The sequence below is a fragment of the Magnolia sinica genome, chromosome 4, assembly GCF_029962835.1.
Source record: "Magnolia sinica isolate HGM2019 chromosome 4, MsV1, whole genome shotgun sequence".
In the NCBI taxonomy this organism is placed as follows: Eukaryota; Viridiplantae; Streptophyta; class Magnoliopsida; order Magnoliales; family Magnoliaceae; genus Magnolia; species Magnolia sinica.
The window spans coordinates 86,805,153-86,817,092 of NC_080576.1; the positions used below are offsets into that span (position 1 = coordinate 86,805,153).

The 11,940-nt window shown below is 42.4% G+C and overlaps 1 pseudogene; it reads right to left on the minus strand.

Moving 5' to 3' along the window:
- Positions 1–10,929: 10,929 nt before the first annotated feature.
- LOC131244204 (2-methylpropanoate--CoA ligase CCL4-like) lies at positions 10,930–11,553 on the minus strand (annotated as a pseudogene).
- Between the last annotated feature and the right edge of the window lie 387 nt (positions 11,554–11,940).

The following is an 11,940-nucleotide window of genomic DNA, read 5'->3' on the forward strand; positions in this document are numbered from 1 at the left end:
TGAAACATTTACATTATGGTGTGGCACAGAGAGCACAGACCACCAGCCACGAAGTTGATGGTAGGGGGAGTATGCAATTCGTTTCCTGGCGTGAAATGGTTATAACCTTTCTATCAAAAAAATGTTAGCACAAAGTATATCAATCCCATGTATGGCTTGCAATCCCATGCCCGGCCAAACACCATCAGGCTTGCATTCCCAAGAGCTATCCGCCCATCCAAACATGCCACTAGCTGGGGTGCTGGATATAACAATCCAGTGGAATTACATGTAATCCATTGACATACCCATTTATGACCTTGTAAGCCATGCAATCCACCCTAATAGAATCCACTCCCATCTAATCCGCCCGTCCAAACACGCCCTAAGGGTGTCAATTGGCCGGGCTCGGGCCTTAATCAGAATTTTGAATATCTTCGGCCGGAAACAGTTCAAAATACGTGCCGACAATACCCCAGGCCCGGCCCGTTGATACCAGAAACCGTAGAATTTCACGAATTGCATCTGCATCAGGACAAAAGCGTATTTTAGACAGTCACGACTCATATCTACGACATAAGAAAATGAAAAAGTAAGATACTCTAGTAGAGTATGACGGTTCATACTCGTGCGCTCAGAAAATGAGTCATCGTCCATTTCGAATACCTCGTTTTAGATGATTAATGACCCAAAAATTGTGACAAACCAAATGATTGGTGGACATCTGATGAACGCTTGAAATAAAAAACTATCAACGGTTCAGACTCACAAACAAATGTCCACCAATCAATCTGATTTTGGAGTAATGACATCCGTGGGTTCCATGAATTGGACGGTTTGATTTAAGATATCATTGACATGAGCTGGCCGGTCAACCAAGAGTTCAACTTTATCTACTAGAGTAGCACTTTCGACGTGGTAGACCGTTGGATCAAGAGTAACAAAATTTTACCGGTCAACATCAACCTAACCTTATTAATTTTATTTTTTTTAACGCACGCAACCACATTCCCACACACTCACACTACTAGAATTTCACCACCTAAGGATACTCGAACCCATGACCGGGTGCTGAAATTCCAAAGAGTCTACCACCCGAGCAAGAGCAAGGATCCAGGCAAAATTTCTGACCCAAGCCCGATATGCGACCCATTACATTGTGATCCGATCCGATCCACCTAAAATTGAATATGGCTGACTCAGCATAATCTAGTTTTTAAAGAGATGCATGCAAAAATCTGCTCAGTGGTGTAACAAAAGTTCCCTCGGATATAAGGCGGTGTCATTTTATCAGACCGCCGAATACGGTCACTCAACCCGGCAGCCTTTTGAAACTTGGTGGGCCCTATCTCATAAGCATCTAATGTGGGCCAATGAAATAGCACAGCACGAAGAAACTCAGTGGTATTCCAATCTCACTAAATCTGCTGTATAAATATGTATTATAGGCTGCCCCTTGCCAGTTGTGCCGGAGCAAAGCCGAATAGGCTGCCCCTTGCCAGCTGTGCTGAGCAAAGCCCAGCGAAGCCGAAAGGATCTTGAGTGGGCCCCACCATGATGTATATGCATACGTAAGATTCATTTTGGCCATTAAACTGCTCCCCTTATTCGAGTGGACTCGAGAAATTAAAGGGGTAGAGGTATATGTAAGGTTGTACACAAATTGAGTTAGCTCGGTTAGCTCGCTCGGCTCGAAAGCTCCGACTCAATTTGAAATTGAGTTCAAGCCGTGTCAAGTTGACTTTTTTAGCTCGAAAAAATTTTGAAACAAGTTCGAGCTTGCCCAAGCTCGACTCAACTCGAATCGAACCCAACTTGAATCGAACCAATTCGGTGACTTGGTTACTTTGATATTGATGTTGCTCAACAAGAGTTTGATGAAATGACTTAGCAAAGTATAGCTGGTGGTAAGGAAGGTATGTATACAAAACAAATACTCTTTTATTTTTATTTTTCTTATATTGCTTAAAAGGTGTTTGATGAACTACTTTTAAAGGTGTAATCTATGTATTTGTGAAAATATTGCACAGGTGAACTCAGCTCGATCTTGGCTTGAACTCGACTCAAACTGGCCCGAGCTACTGACTAAACTAAGCTGAACTAGCCAGTCATTTTCGAGGACCGAGCTGAGATAAGTTCGAGCTGGGGTCAGCAAGTGGCCGAGCCGAGTCAAGTCAAGTCGAGTCGTGCCCAGCCCAACTCGGTTCAACTCATATACACCTCTAGGTATATGCCTTCTTCCACCTGTCTTTTAATTGCTTTCCTTAATGTAGTCCACTTAAATCACAAATCAACTTAATTTTTGAGCTCATGTCTTAAAATATGATAGAGGTAATGGGAGTTGGTGTTATAAGAAGAGGATTGTATAAACCCTGTGGGGGCCACTGTGATGTATGTGTTTTATCCACATTGTCCATCATGGGTTCAAAATTGAAGAATATCCAAAGTGCGAGTGGACCACACAACAAGAAACAGTGTGAACTGAATGCCTGCTTACTTACCATGGAAGAATTCTTGGGGCCATAAAAGTTTTGAATCAAGCTGATAGATGTGCTTTCCCTTCATACATGGCTGTATGACATAATGAAACAGGTCACATCATTATACTCACTGTTTAGTGTAGTGTGGTGTGGTCCACTTAAGATTTTTGTATATGCTTCAATTTGACTCATGCCCTAAAATGAGCTGATAAAACGGACGAACAGCATGGGATAGACAAGACACATAAATCCACAGTGGCCCTACAGAGTTTCTGAGGTTCATATTCCTTCCAATTTCTCCCCCAAAATTGTGGGCCTGTTTGGGAGTGTGGATTTGGAACCCCCTGGATTCACAACCCTCAGGATTGGAAACTCCCTAGATTGGCAATCCTCTCGGTGTTTTTGGTACCCTTGAGTGTGAATCAACTTTAATTCAAAAATACCTATACATGGTATATTCACGGGGGTTTAAATTTAATTACTAAATCAACTTTAATATCCCCAATTAGTGAGATATATAAATTTTGACACTATGGTTGTAATAAGCCCGCTAAAATATATGTTTTGCCTAAAAGTGATGAAATTCCAAGTCTCAGATGGACTGCAAGCACAAGATCATGTCTGAGTGACTAACCAATGATTTTTAATCGTTGATTGACATGGACAATGTTTGGACGGTGCTGGACAATATTTGGACGGTGCTGATCTACATGAACAATGTTTGGATGGTGCTGATCATCGTTAGTGGGCCATGTGCCCAGTAGAATGATAGTGTACAGTGACATACATTTATACCTGCAACTATTCAAATGATTTTAAATGTAATCCAAGCTCTCACCTTGGATTACAAACCCCTCAAAGAGGGGATTGGAAACCCCCTGTATTGGCAATCCCCAGTTGCTTTATGCTGCCAAACAACCACGGTGGTTTGAAACCCCCCTCTAATCCTCTCCAATCCCCTCCAATCCAAGGTGCCAAACGACCCCTTAGAATCGTCCCACACGTGATTTTGAAGGTCTAGTCCATCTAAGATGTGTCCTGTTAGGCGACTGGCATGGGTTTGGGACAGCCGTCCATCTCAAGAACAGTAAAGTCTCTACTTATACGCGTTTTGCCTGGGAGAACTTGAGACATGTTAAGCACCACCAAAGTGTCACACATGCATGAGATCCGGTCCATTAATCATGTCAGGCCCACCATGCAAATGCTCTATGCTATTCCCCTCGGGTGGGCTACACCTCTGTTATGTCTCTATATCCGTCCATGTTTTTAATCACCGGATGAGTGGACTAGTAAACTACCAATACACAACTGTAAATTGGACAGCCAAGATACTCTAATCAATAAGATTTCTGTGGTAAACCACATTTATGATGAGGCAGGCCCATCAAATCAACGGTCTGGATTACAAAATCATGAGCTCCATTTGTGTATAGACTATATGCATGCATCATGACATCATGCTCACGTACACCATGTGATTCATCCAAATCGCATGGGGTCAAACCCCATTAGGTCCCAAGTGGCCAGCAAGTCTATTATCACAGATTTAACGGTGGATTTGGATTTCCTAGAATCTAACAAATAACTAAAATATGTTTACAGTTAGGTTAACCTCCACTTAAGTATATATTATCTTTAAATTAGATTTCTCTGAATATTTGTAGAAAAAGCTTATTCTACAATGCCGTGTGGGGCCCACCCTGATGTAGGGCCTACACCCAGTCCGTCCATAAGGTGGACCCCTCAAGTTTACCCTGTATCCCAGAAATCAGGCTGATCTCAACCACATGTTGGTCACGCAACTGGGGCCACTAAACCTTTTCATGGTTATGTGTGGGCCCAAAGTATTTTATATATGATATCCATTCCATTCTGAAGATGCTTCCCATGAGGAAGAATGGATATACCAAAAATCAGGCCTTTATAAAAATCAGGTGGGCCACGCAGGTTATCTTCTAGGTTTTAAGCATGATTTTACACGCTGTGGGCTACATTACTTTTGGATCCGTCAGATTTTTTGCGTTCCAAGGAGAAAATGAAGAGGCTCACGTGATGGACAGATTAGATGATGTTATTCACACATCACAGTAGGCCTCACACAGCCTTGTAGAATAAATTTATTACACATGTTTTACAGGAACCGGCCTCTCTCTAAGGATCCGTTTGGTTCACAAGTTACTTAAGATAAGTTACTGATGCCATAAGTAACTTATCTTAATAGTTTAGTTATTAAGAAGATAAATATATTTAGTAAATAACATACTTATAAACTTATTTTCTCTCTAGTCTCTCCACGCCTTTCTTGAGAAAAAGTATAAAAGTGTGAAAAAATAATAATAATAACTCAAGTGATTAAGTACTTTTAATTAAAAAGTTACTCATAACTCAAATAAACCAAACTTATTTGAAATAAGTTACTTATCTACTGCTCTACTGCTGTAAGTAGAAAAGTAACTTACTTGGTTGTATCCAAATGACCCCTAAACATATACGCGCAATGAAAGGGAATTAAACACGAGCATGCGCATGTATGATTAATAGTCATGCAGGCCTACCTTTCCTGCCAGCATCCCACTTGTATGGGACATCCTTACAATTAACACGGTAGGCCCCATCATTATGATCACCTTTCCCAAAAATCAAGCTGATCTACTAATTAGGAAGGCCACACCTATATCTCAAATCAGACCGTCCGTTATCCATAGTTCCTATAGTGTAGCTCATTTGATGAGCAGACCGGCATAGCTTTTAGTCCATGTGATCTTCGTGGTGGGGCCTAACGTTTGCACGGTACAGATGTCCTACGCAAATGTCATGTTGGCAGGAAAGATGGGCTTGCATGAGAAGTCAGCAAACAAGCGCCTTGAGTATTGTACTCAAGCATTTTATAACGTTGAACTTATATTTCCTTTTATCAGTACAGATGGATGAGATCCGGACCATTCATCCAGTGGACCCTTCCATGAAAGGTCCACAGGTATAAATTTTTTTTTTTTTTTAAAAAAAAACCCAATTGTTTGGATAATACTAACCATATAGGTGGCACACCAAAAGTCCTCTAATAGAACGTTTAGGAACGTCCAAATCATTATAACTTTTTACCTCCGTAATAGGACCCACTTGATGAACGGTCCAGATCACGTTCACATATTCCAAATATAGAATTCTGGATCGACGACCATTTTCTGTGTCTTTGATAATCATATACAAGCCATTCATCTAGTGGACCCTGCCACACGGGGGTCTATATCTCAGAAAAAAACCAGTCCTTAGATATTCTTAACCATCCTGCAAATGGACCCCAAAAGCCCCTAAAATTGACCTTTTGGGGTCGTCCTATCATTGAAATCTTCTTAGCTCGTGTAACCGTTCCCACTCGATGATCGAACCCAGACGGTCAAAAACACAGAAGTCTGGCCCAATTTGTCTAGACCAGGAAAGTCATATCCATTAATTTAAAAAAAGCCACAAAGAGAATGACATAATCTAATGGAAGGGGTGGTGGGGCCCACTAGGATGGCCCAGTGAGATGGGAGAAGTCAGAGAAAGGAAGACCTTGACGCTCACGGCGCGTAAAAGAAGGTCACTCTCTCTATCAAGGGTCGGCAGTTGTTCATTGAATGATGGTATGACATCTCCTTCAACGTAATTTCTCGGTTCCTTGCGTATCCTATATACTATACACTGTAACTTGGTGTATTAACTATACACACAAGTCAATGTATTCACCCACTTAAAGGTGCAATCGTTGCACGTGGCCATTGATCAGGGCCATCCATATGATGGCCGCCTCTTCAATCAGCTACGGTCATTACCCTCTTTTGGATGGCTACCCACCGCATATACACCATGGGTTGGATTGAAGATGGACGGCACGGATTGAGCAGTATAGATGGATTTCCACTCGGTTTCCGTGTATAGTATGTCCATGGGCTAGTCTAAGCAAACCCAATACGCGGGCAATAATGAAGTTTCCAAGTAGGGAGTGGATTAGGTACGGCGCCATCTCACCTAACACGGTGTGACCCTGAACGTGTGGCGTACATTGATATATTTATCGTATATCCACGCCGCACATACATTTTTAAATATTATTTTAAATATTTATCCAAAAATTGAAGTAGATAAAAATTTCATGTGGACCACACAATATAAAAATGTCGTCATTGATCATTACAAACTTATTGTAGGCTACAGAAGTTTTGGATGAAGCATTAAGGTGGGCCATAGGAATTTTTGAACGGCAGGCGTTCAAACTATTTCCTAAGTTATGGTCCACCTGAGATTTAGGTATGCTTTATTGTTAGTTTTATGCCTAAAAATGATCTAGCGAAACCAATGGACGGCGTGGATATAAAATAAATAAATTAATATGGGCCCCAAGTACAGAGCCGTGCCGCGTTGAATATCTGCTCCCGTAGATGTATTGGTACATTGCATTGTTGTGTCCAATGGTATGAAAAAGCGACAAGTGGCACTTGTGAAGGTAGTCAGAATACAAAAAAAAGACTGACGCATGGCAAATAGAAGTAATGACACGTGTTAAAATAATAGGAAGTAAAGGAGGAAAATACTTATCGACTAAAAATTGGAAATTTGGGGCAGCTGCACAAACATTTGGGGAATGAGCGATTCCACATGGCCTCGTTGACGCCTATCCTTCTGCAAGTGCTTGTAGAATAAGAGTCACGCGTGGGGCCACCATGGTGTGTGTTTTTGTATGGCATCCAAACCGTCCATCTGTTCTTTCCACCATGAAATTTTAGACTCCCCGAAAATCAGTCCGATCCAACCACCGTGGCCACCACGTGAATTTGCAGGTTTCTGATTGGTTGTCAATTGGTTTATATGGTGGGTCCCACCTAATGCCTGATTTTGGGGCATCCCATTATAATCATGGTGGGGGGTTCACTTAACGTGCAGGTTGTATGGCATACACAAGGCATGGTGGGGTCCACACAGGCAATTATAGTAGGTAGGAAATTGGATTGCGTACTGAGTTACTCAGTATACTTTTTATCTCACCGAGTAAACTCAGTTTGGCCCACCACGAATGTTTATGATTTATCCACGCCATCCATCTATTTTTCCAGCCCCTTTAAGGGGAAACGGATTAGCTACTCCCCCTACCACGGCCAATGGCAGGTGGTCGGTGCTATGTGGGCCTTACCATGATGTATCTGTTTCATCCATTTTGCCTATTTATTTTTTCAGATCATTTTACGTTAGGAGACAAAAAATGAAGTATAGCCTAATCTCAAGTGGGTTGCATTACATGAAACAGTGTTTAATGGGCGTAGATCATTAAAAACCTCTTGGGGGCATAAAAATTTTGGATCAAGCTGATCTTTGTTTTTCCCCTTCATCTGGGCGTTTATGACTTAATTGCGGTCAAATAACAGTATAGTAGGCCTTAGGAGGATTTTAACGGTGGATATCTGATCACTATTGTTTTCCTGTATTGTGGTCCACCTGAGATCTATATTCCTCTCATTTTTGGTATCAAAAACTAAAATGATACGTAAAAATAGATGAACGGAGTGGATGAAACACATACATCATGATGGGCCCCACAAAGCATCGACCATCAGCCACCGGGCTAGTGGCAGGAGGAGTAGCCAATCCGTTTCCCCTTGTATGTGTTGAAACCAAAATTGAAACATGTCCGAAGCCTGAGTGGACCACACCACAGGAAACAGCGGGAATAATGATCTCTACCGTTGAAACCCTTCTAGGGCCCACAGAGATGTTTATTTGTCATCCAACGTGTTCATATGATCATTCAGACATGGATGAAGGGAAAAAAAACAAATATAAGCTTATTCCAAACCTCTGTGGCCCCTATGAAATTTTCAATGATAGATGGTCAATTCACACTTTTTCCTATGGTGTGGTCTACTTGAGGTTTTTATATGCTTCATTTTTTGTCTCAAGATCTAAAATTATCTTTTAAAATGGATGGATGGATGGAAAGGATAAACATAAATAAATCACAGTAGGCCCCACAGAGTTTACTCAGTACGTAATCAGCTTCCAATACATAGCAGGTGCCAGTTCATATGAGTAGGTAGCAGAATAAGCTTATTCTACTAGGACTTGTAGAGGAACCAACCGTCCTCTTGTTCTCATCTCGATCAAACGGACGTGATGAGTGTGGCCCACCATCTGGTTTGACTCACGAGTGGCCAAATTTCATTGGATTAAGTGTCACATTGGCTAACTGTAGAAAAGTGTCGCATCATCTTTCGGTCAAAATGAATATTTAAACAGAGAAAACGTAGAATCCTTTGACACGTTTTTAAGCTTGACTAATATGTGGGACTCTGAGTTTCGTCTCCATCAGAGACGTACAAGAGATCCAGACCGATCATTAGGTGGCCCTACCTTCAATGGCTGTAGCCTAGAATTTTCACGCTGATTGGATGATCATCCAATATGGAAAGTCCGATAAACTTTCATTGACTGTTTAATAGCCATCCATTTTCTTTGCAGGAAGTCCTCCAGTTGAATGGTTAGGATTATTCGATCAGTCTGATTTCTCGGATATAGACCATCCAAGCTAGAACCCACCAGTTAATCAGTTCTGATCTTGTACATGTTCGCCACGTATTTGAAAATCGAGTCGCTGAAGTTACTGGTTTCATTTTAAGCCTCACAAGCGAAATTTTAGTTCTGTCAAGTGGGGCCCACGGTTTGGCAATACAGACCATTGTTCTATTGTGTCCCACCATCGATCTACCATCTCCAGAAAAATCCTTAACAGGAAATTCATAAAATGTTATGATTTTGGGGCATACGTAGACGGTCAATATGAGAAATTCAGCAACGGTCCACATTCAAATGAAAAAGAAGAGTCCTGTAATATTGGTAGTCGGTATCCTCCTACCTTGAAAATCCCTGGGGAATGGTCCATCTAGGGTAGGAAGCAACATAATACTTGTCCACGTTATCAAAACATGGGCCCCACTTGTCAGAACTTGGATTTGAAAACAGGAAACGGATTAGGTGCGGCCTGGCCTCACCCACCACAATGCGACCTGAACGTAGGGCCCACCTTGATGTATGTATTGTGTATCCATCCACGCCGTCCATCCATTTTTCTAGATCATTTTAGGGTATTATACCATAAATGAAGCAGATTCAAGTCTCATATGGACCACACCACATGAAACAGTGGTGATTGACCATTAGGGCAGTACACAAACCGGGCTAGCCTGGTTAACTCGCTCGAGTCGGCCTGAAAAAGCTCGGCTCAGCCCGACCCGGAATTGAGTTCGGGTCAGGACGTGCCATTTTCTTCAGCCCTAAACTGAGTTCAGGTTGAGTTCGGATAGGTCCCAGTTCGGCCCGACTTGGTCTGAAACCCGACTCGACCTGGCCCAACTCGGCCCGACTCGGTCGAGTGGTTTGTGTGTGTGTGTGTGTGTGTCTATATATATATATATATATATATATATATATATATATATATATATATATATATATATATATATATATATATATATATATATATACCCGTCCCATTCTCCTTTATCCTTCTGGGATAATTCACCGTCCATCTTTGAACTTTCTGTAAGGTCTGAAACTGGCCCAAACTCAGCCCAAACTCGTCCGATTGCTGACTGGGCCGGGTTTGGGCTGGACATGTTGGCCCAATGACCGGGCCGGGCCAGGTTCAGGCTGGGTTTGGCTGGTAACCGGCCAGGCCGAGTTGAGCTCAGTTCGACTCGGATCGACTTGTGTACACCTCTATTGACCATTAAAAATTTCTTGCTGGCCACAAAAAGTTTTGGATCAAGTTGATATTTGTTTTTCCCCTTCATCCAAGACTGTGACCTTATCAACAGATTGTATGGAAAATAAACGGTACCTTAGGCATTAAGGTGGGCCCTAGAATGTTTTTAATGGTGGGAGTTCAATTACCACTGTTTCCTATAGTGTGGTTCACCTAAAATTTTGATTTGCTTCATTTATGATCTCATACCCTAAAATGTACTGGAAAAATAGATGGACGGCGTGGATTACAATACATATATCAAGGTGGGCCCCACAGTCAGGGCCGCACCTAATTCTCTCCCTCGAAAACATGAGTATACCCTGCAAAGGTCCTAGAGAAAAACTTTGATACTTTGTTAGAGTGTGATAGATGATATGCAGATAGAGGTGGGCATGTTTGACTCTATTCGATGGATCTGACTCAATTAGGCCCAATCCGACCCGTTCCGAACCCAACCGACGGCCTGGATTGGTGTGGATCGAGTGTGGCAATCTAGATTCGATTGTTTTTCAGGTTAGGTTCGAATAGTGATCTATCCGGACCGATCCGATCCGAAAACCCGATCTAAAAGGATCCGGACCGATCTGATCCGACTCGATCCGGAGCGAGTAGTCGGGTAATATAAATAATAAACATCCAACACTTGCAGTCATTCCAAGAACCAGTGACGATGCAATACATAACTCTGCCCTACATCCGACTCACCAGAGATGAAGAAGAACCCAACTCCCTGGCCTTGTCCCTAAGCAAAAACTTCTGAATCATACGCATTGAAGTCTTTTGAAGCTCCTCCTCAAAGACGACTGTCTTTAACACCATGTAATGCAGCAATCGCTCCCTACAAAACCCAATAATCTCCTTCTTTGATACCCTCTTCTCCACCTTCCGGTAATATTCTTTCAAGCTAATGAACGCGCATGGAGACTCACCCCAGAACTCATTAGGCTAGGCCACTACTGCCGCTTCATTAATGTCCGGATGCGAGTAGAGCACAGATTCAACCTCTACGTTGCTCATGTTCTCGTCATCGCTTACGATTACATCCTTGGATTGATCCTTGATCTCGATGTAACCATTAGGATGCATTACACCAACATCGCCTATGTAAAACCACCCATTCCGGAGACTCTTGGAAGTCATCTCAACGTCTTTCAAGTAGCCCAACTTAATGGAGCTGCCCCGCAGCATGATCTCACCAAGTGTTATCCCATCCTGCTTCACGCTCTCCCCTATCTCATTGTCGATTACATCGACCTCATCCATGTAGAGAGCTTGGACACCCTGCCTTAATTCACACCCTCTATTTGAGGACATCCGTCTATTGTTGGAAGAGGCCAAAATCACTCCTGAGAATCTGATGCACAATTCGATCCGACTCGGTTTTCCAGACTGAGTCGGACTCGGATTGGTTAAGGCCAACAGGGATTCAGATCGGTCCAAGTCAGATGACTCGGACTTGGTACCGGATTGGTGGAGTTTAGGTTGAACCATGTAGAATTCGAGCCGAGACGAGTTACACCCAACTTGATCCGACTTGGTCTGATGCCCGGCTCTATACGGAGGCACTTGGAAGCCACTTTGAAATTGCATACCTCACACAAAAGTCAAATTAAGCTGTGCATGTAATGCATCGTAGATGTATCGTTTCCAAAAAATTACGCTGATTTGATTACTGGGCTATGAGATTGGTAGATCGGACGG